We start from the raw sequence: 7,244 nt of genomic DNA, 5'->3' as shown, positions 1-7,244 counted from the left end.
AAGTAGCTCTTCCTGCAGTCCCCCAGGTGCCAAGGGGCAACGCAAAAGGCGAGCACATCGGCGAGGAGAAACCGTGCAACATTCCGGGAGGTCTAGCCCGGCGCGGACCGTTTCCGCGAGCACGCGCGCTCGGAGGAAGGCGCCGGCGGGGCGGGGGCGGGGAGCGGCGCGCGCTCGTCCACGAGAGGCGGGGGCGGGGCGCGGCAGCGACCGGTGACGTCAGGGCAGGGCGCGCGCCGGCCGGCTGCGGGCGGAGCCGGGAGGCGGGCACTGCGCGCGGCCGCGGGCGGAGCGGAGGGGCGCGAGGGGCGGAGCGGAGCGCAGGAGAAGGCGGGGGAGGAGAGGCCCCCGGGACCGCGAGCGGCAGCTGGGGAGGGGGCCGCGGAGCCGGAGAGCGAGCAAAACAGCTGATCTGATTTTCCCTTAAAGCGAGAGAAAATGGAAGTCGGGTAGCGGCGACTGCGGCGCTGCAGGCTGGCGGAGCGGAGCGGCGCGGCAGGTGAGACGGCGCTGGCCGCGGTGCTGCTGGCGGCGGCGGGGCCGGGGCCGCGGACGCGGACGAGGCAGGTGCGCTGTTGGAGAGCGGGCGCCGGGTCCCTCCGCGCTTCGCGGAGAGGCAGGTGGGCGCAGGCACAGGGGGCGACCCTGGGGCCAAGGCGCAAAGGCACAGGGGGCGCGGGGGTCGCGGGCACCGCGCAGGGCTCGCGGCGCGCTGCATTGCGGGCTCCGCTCTGGACCCCGCGGGCGCCGGCTCCGGCCCGACGCTCGTCTCCTAAGCAGGGCGCGGCGCTCCGGCTGGGTCGGGGCCGGTATCTCCTCGGGCCCCCTTAGCTGTCTGCACTGGAACGTGATGACAGGCGTGAGGGGACCGGCCCCTCAGTTCGTGTGGGCGCGCAGGGGGTCCCGCGGCGCCGGCAGACTCCCAGGCACGGTGGGGCCCCAGAGAAGCGCGTGAGGCCGCTAGCCGGGTGCCCGGGCTGTGGCTGCGTGGGCCACCGTGGCCCGGCGCACCGCCCGCTCGCTCGCTTGCTCCTCTGGGTCTGGCTGGACAGCAGGGGAACCGTTAATGCAATTTGGCTGTGAACCCCGGAGGCCTTCCCTAGTATCTTCTCACTGGAGGGGAAAAAAAATTGCCTCTGTTGTGCTTTAAGTGCTCCTTTAAATTTGAGAAATGTCAGTGATGTCATCATTAACAAAAACTTTCCTTCATTGGACACAACCTCTCAAGTGTACCCTCCTCCCGGTGCAGCTATTGCAGCCCTTTGAGAATCTTTGTAATAAAATGGATTTGCTTTTGCTTTCTAAATTCAACAGCATTACAGAAATGAAAACGGATTTTATTTTTATTTATTGGCTTGAGAATCAATAGGTTTGAGAGTAGCTGAAAGGAAACTTGTTAGATCCTGGTGGATCTGGGAATCGCTGGGAATCGCTTCATCCACACCACAAGGATCCACGGGAAAGTGTCATGCATGACACTTACATGCTTATTGCCTTGCCTTATTTCTGTAAATGAAAGTGAGCTGTGAGATGAAAAATTTTGTAAAAGATATTATATTTGATGTGGCAGATGATGTGTCCAGGAAAAGGTGGACAGTGTGGCCTAAATTTTTATAGGCCTTGATTGCTTCAGGAGGATCTGTAGGTTTTCTTCCTTCAGCAACCCCCCCCCCCCACCCTCCAGGATGGGTCTGGGAGCAGCCTGCCCTGGGGAAAGGAGTGGCAGCTTCTGTAGGGTCCTCCCTGCCTTTCATTTTCTTACTATAGCAGCTGTGTGTCCCACCAGCCTCCAAGGCCAATTCAGCACCAGGGAGGGTGGAGAGAGTGCAGAGGCTGGAGACCTACCAGCCCAGCACACCAAATTTTGCGGGAATTTCCCCTCTAAATGCAAGCAATAGGCCATTATTCTTGTGTATGTGTGAGCATTCCATTAGTACTGGTTATTGTGGTAACAAAAGTAAACAAGTTCCCCAGATAGTCTGCATATCTACTTAAGACTATCATATCGAAAGGATATTCAATAAGGGACAAAGTATTGACATTTTTTGATTTAATAATTAATGACTACCCCTAATTGCTTAAAATAAGTATGCCTTAAATTATTAGTGTGATCATATTGGATCTGTAAAGAATTTAATACCATATGCCATGTAAAAGTTTGAGTCTGATCAGGAATGTGAAGCTTTGGAACCCCGGATGGGAGTGAAGGAAATCAGGAAGCAGTAGTTTACTTTAGGGTGATGTTCAGGATGGCAGTGGAGAGAACCCATTGCTTCATGGAATCTTGCCAGGTGTGGGTCTCAGCCTGGATCTTATATGGCAGGTGTCCCCTTAGGAAGTGACTGCTGAGGACCTTAGCCCTAGTGGAGACTAGCAGTGGAATTGTCAAGAAGCTGAACTGTCTGTTCTCACCTTGTGGAGAAGGGAAGGAGCACCATTCACCGAAGCAAGCAATGTGTCCATGGCCTCTCACCTCTTGGGAGTTGCCAAATGTATTCACAATGGCAAGGCCGGATGAGACAGGAATGTAGCAGAATTGTCTCCTACTTTTAGGTGACTTTGGTCTCACTGCATGTAGCTGCTTTAGAACTTGAGCTCTTTGGTCATAGCTGAGTTTTTCCTATAATTGAAGTATTTCCAGTTATTACGTGGAATAGTATGAATATTTTTTTTAGGCTCCGAGCTATGAACTCTTTAAAAATTGAGACTGTGAAACCATTCTGTCCACATATCCATTGTTTTTAACCTGTAGACCTGTGAAAATATTTATCATAATGTTTTTTTATGTAACTCACCGTAGTATTTTAAAAATACAAATGTGTTTCCAACAATCATTAAGTATATGTCACTTATTTCTTAAAACATTTCAAAATCAAGCACTTTAAAGCCTTTTCATCCCATTTGTATGCTTAGAGTATCATGTGTTCTGTTTCAAAGAAGCCAAAATTGCCTTGCTTTTCTTTTTGCTCCCTTTGGATCTTAAGGTCATTTACTCCTGTCTTAGGCCCACAGAATAAAGGCTGAGTCAGCTCCTGCAGGACCAGCAGGGGGCGTGCTAAATGCAGGTTGGCAAACCTCTACCTGAGCTACCTTGGGAGAGGATCTGGGATGACCAGGTTGGGGGTGTGTGTGGGTGTGTGCATGTGAGTGTGCGCCTGTGTGCACCGCCACTCCGTGTGCCTGTAGCCTAAGGGATGGAGATTAAAGGAAGGATGGGCAAATTACTTGAATAGCCAGAATTTGTGGCCTTCCAAAACACAGGCCTCCCTTAAAGAGGCAGAGAGATTGCTTTAACTTTAAGTGCTTCTGATCTTTGGAGAGTGGCAGTTGGTTCTAGTCTGAAGATTCAGTGCCTTCTCAGACCGCAGAAGGGAGAGTGTTGGCTTGGGGAGGATCTGCTGGCCTCCTAGAACTGCTGGCCTGCATCATGGTCCTGGTGAGCATGTTAGTGCCAGCCAGGACAGCAGGTGGAAATGCCACCAACTCCCTGTAAAGTTTCCTCTTGGGTTTGACTCCTATTGACATAAACCCTAGGACCCTGTGTCTGTGGCACTTCCCGAAGGCTTTATTTACCTGCCTTACCAGGGTTATTGGCCTCAGGATTTCTATCATGGAATAAAGCAAATGTTTATTCACTGTACATTTCTTTTCTCGTAGAAAATGGAAACAGAAGAGGCAACTGTGCTTTTTGCTTAAATGTGCTTAATCGAACTTCAAGCATGTGCAGGTTTTTCATCAGCAAGTTCCCTGGGAGGCTTCTCCTTGGAGGAGCTGAGCTGCTGCGTGTATGGTCATCTTGCTTAGCTGGGATGGGTGTTTCCCAGGGCTTTTGTGATCACTGCAGTGTGTAGAGTGATACTGAGAACCAAAGACTCTTCTCTCTTCCCCAGGTTCCTCCTGGAGCCCACATGCAAAAGGGAAACAATAATGCCTTGAAGGGAATAGACTTTCTACTAGAGAACTATCCAAATGCTATGACTGGATATTTATTTATACATTTTGTTCTATCAAAAATGCATGTTAAACTGAATTATTGATTTCAAAGGGGCAAATGAGAATAATTTGTTTTTCAGCTTTGTGCTGAACCATGCTCTTTGCTTGGAGCTCTCTAAATGGCTATAGGGGGATGTGCCCCTAGATAAAATAACAGGTTGACACCTCATCCCTTTAGAAGAAGTCCATCCTTGAGGATGACCACAGAACATCCTACTCAAAGAGAACCCTGAGATCCACAGGCATTTAAGTGGAAATAAAACATGCTGGTTTCTATTGGTAATAAAGCTAATTTGAAAATATTTTACCTCTGAAAGTTGGAGGTAGAGTTTTATTTGCCCTTGATTAGTCTGCTGTCTCCCAGATAGTCTTTATGTCTAACCCAGAATAAGATGGCCTTAACACAGATGAGAGAGAGTAGGCAAGGTGGGAGCCACTTTCGCCGCACTTTGGGGATAGAGTTCTTTATTGTTCATGGTAATAGACTGGAAAAGTGGGTTGAAAATAAGTCTTTAAGTTCTGAAATTGAGAGAGAGGCTGGACGCAGCCTTTTTACCTGCCTGTGTTGCGGCGCTGTGTTTAGCTGGCTGGTTTGTGCGTTATATCTCTTGACCAGAAAGTGGGGTGGAAGGATAAAAACCCTTCACTTACTCCCACATCAGCCACAGCTGACCACCCTGGACAAGGCACAGCGTGGTCATGCTCTAGAATCCTTATGGAAAAAGGAGAGAGCTATCCTCATGTCTCCAACACCTTATCTAGTAAAATCACTTTCTTGCATGAAACCCCAGTCCTTGCTATTATAGATTTGCACTGCCCACCAATGTGTATTCTGAGAAGTCAAATTCACATTGATGCTGATGGAAATTCTAAATTCATCTCCCTTGGTTTCAGCAGTAAGTCTAAAGTAAACTCATTTTCTAGGTTTGAATGATTTTGAGTCTCCTTCCAGGGAAATATTTTCTATTTAAACTCAGTTTACTCTTACAGTTTTCCTTATAAATATAATGGAAATTTGATGTCTGGATGAATATGTATGAGTAGGATGTGGTATTAATATTGGTATTTATATTTATGAAATGTAAAATGAGACCTTTGCAATTAATTTCCTTTTCTGTTCCATGTTTCATTCAATTGTTTTATTAAGTTACTGCAGTTTCATATGGCACTAATGATTGGTGTGAATAAACCACCTGCCCAACCCTTGGTGAGATTAGATTAAGTTTCTTAGTTATGAGACAACAGCTTGGGAGTTGGACCCAGAGAAGGCAGACGTTTTGAGCTGGAGCAGATACCTCAGGTCCTGTCCCTGCCAGGTTGAGCCTTACTGCCTCTGAGAAGACCTTGATCTACTGCCCTTGGGCTGACACATCCGTGATTTACCTCAGTCATCTCTGTGCTTCCATTTTAGGAATTGTCCATCACATGGGGCTCTCCTGGTTCTTAAAGTAAGCTCAGGGTTGGCTTGCATGTCGAGGAAGTGACTACACAATGCCCCATGTCCTGGACATGATGTGCCCCTTGTTTTGCAACCCACCCCCAACCCCAAGCTGAATTGTACCCTTTTATCTTGGGGATCCAGAGGCCATGGTGATCATCCATTTCCCTACAGTTTCTCTAGTGATGATTTGAAGTTTGGAAAGAAATGTATATTATTAAAATATTGAGAATTCATCTGCATGTGTAATATTTCATACCTTTTAAAAAAGGTCTTCCTACTTTCAAGGTGTACATAGTTAACTTTCTCTGTTTAAAATATATGAATTGGATTTTTTTTTTTTGCCAGTATTTTAAATTACATCATGCTGACTCTTGAAGGAATCACCTCTGAGCAATAAAAATAAGTGGGACAAGTTGCCAACTCTGACTTGGACAGGGTGACCAGCTGTGTGACCTTGGGCACAGCCCTAGGCCGCCCCCTAGGAGAGAATATCTGCTCTGCTCCTTCTACAGGCTTTAGGTCAGGAGCAGGTGGGAGTGTATGCAATGAGTTCTTAAGTCCTAAGGAGCCATCAGTTGTTCCAATAAAAGGAATCGGAGATGGAATATGTCTGTCTCAGTCATCACTAGCCCAGTTTCTCTCTCTTGTCGGTTGATGGATTTACAATTTGTGCTTGTAACTCAAGGCATTGCTTGGTTGAATTTGCTTTGTGTTTTTTGTAGAGGAAGAAGGAGGCCTCAGTAAGGATAGATAGCCTCCTATGACTTAGTGATTTTTACAGTTTATCTACAATTGTGATCCAGCCCTGTTAAAAATACTAAAGGGAATTCCTCTAAATCCAAATAAATCACAAACTTCCTCCAAATTGGGCTGTGTCTCCTATATCTTGGGTGTTGCTGAGCCCCCAAGGGCTCATTGGATGATTATAAAACACGTTTTCTTGGAATTGATGAAAGATTAGTCGCTTGCATGAACAATTTGGGGATGGGGGAAAGGAAAGAGAAAAGCATTCCCAAGGTGGAGTTCTGCCAGTCAGTGTCAGTGAGGGGCACTGACTGTGACCTGAGATCCTGACAGCATGGCTAATCCTGGCTTTTACCCCTGTCGGGAGTGTGTGGCCAGATCAGTGTCTATACCACTCTCCCCACCCTGAACACGCTCCCTTGTAAGACCTGGCACTCTCAGAACAAATCTTTGGGCCCTGAGACCATGGAGTATCTTGTCTTTGGCATTGACAGTGGCGAAGAAGGGTACAGAGGTTTCTGTGCCACGTCAGGGATGATGCAGTCCCATGTGGAAGGAAGTGGCTCCTTCACAAGCCCTGTCATTTATTAGGTTGAGTTAAAGCTCTGTGGCTATTTAACTTGGCACTATGGATGTGCAATTATTGGTAGGCAAATTAAAATGCCAAACTGGACCTTTGGAGAATCTGTGGCATGGAAATGCAAGGATGGTTTGCAGTTCACATACACTTGACTCTTCTGTTTGTAACGTCTATCTTGTCTGAGGTGCTGATTGGGAACTAAGTCCTGAGTCCTACTTGGTTGGAGGTGGCCAGTTGACTTGGGGTTGTCAGGTGTGGCATGTATTGTCAGCCTGGGCATCTCCTCAGGGTCGTCTGCCTGCACCTGATGAGGTAGACAGGGTTTCCTTAGATTTCTTCTACCAAGAGTGACTTATCCCTAGGGGGTTGGGAAATGGGCAAAACAGGGGAAAGGGATTAAGAGGCACATACTTCCACGTAGAAAATAAATAAGTCATGGAGATGGAGAGCACAGCATAGGGAACATAGTCAATAATATTGTAATAA

General features: G+C 47.8%; 1 protein-coding gene across 2 annotated transcripts in view; it reads left to right on the top strand.

Annotated features, from left to right (window-relative positions):
* The first annotated feature begins 298 nt into the window (after positions 1-298).
* The window catches only part of OTUD7A (OTU deubiquitinase 7A), a 370,683-nt gene continuing 363,737 nt past the window's right edge, over positions 299-7,244 (top strand). For both annotated transcript variants that reach the window (XM_045448891.1, XM_045448890.1), the window contains exon 1: positions 299-499. The gene's annotated coding sequence lies outside the window, so the exon portion shown is untranslated. The remainder of the gene's footprint in view (positions 500-7,244) is intronic.

This window comes from Leopardus geoffroyi, chromosome B3, assembly GCF_018350155.1.
Source record: "Leopardus geoffroyi isolate Oge1 chromosome B3, O.geoffroyi_Oge1_pat1.0, whole genome shotgun sequence".
Taxonomy (NCBI): Eukaryota; Metazoa; Chordata; class Mammalia; order Carnivora; family Felidae; genus Leopardus; species Leopardus geoffroyi.
Note: the sequence above shows the minus strand (reverse complement) of the source record. Positions and strands in the feature narration are given on the sequence as shown.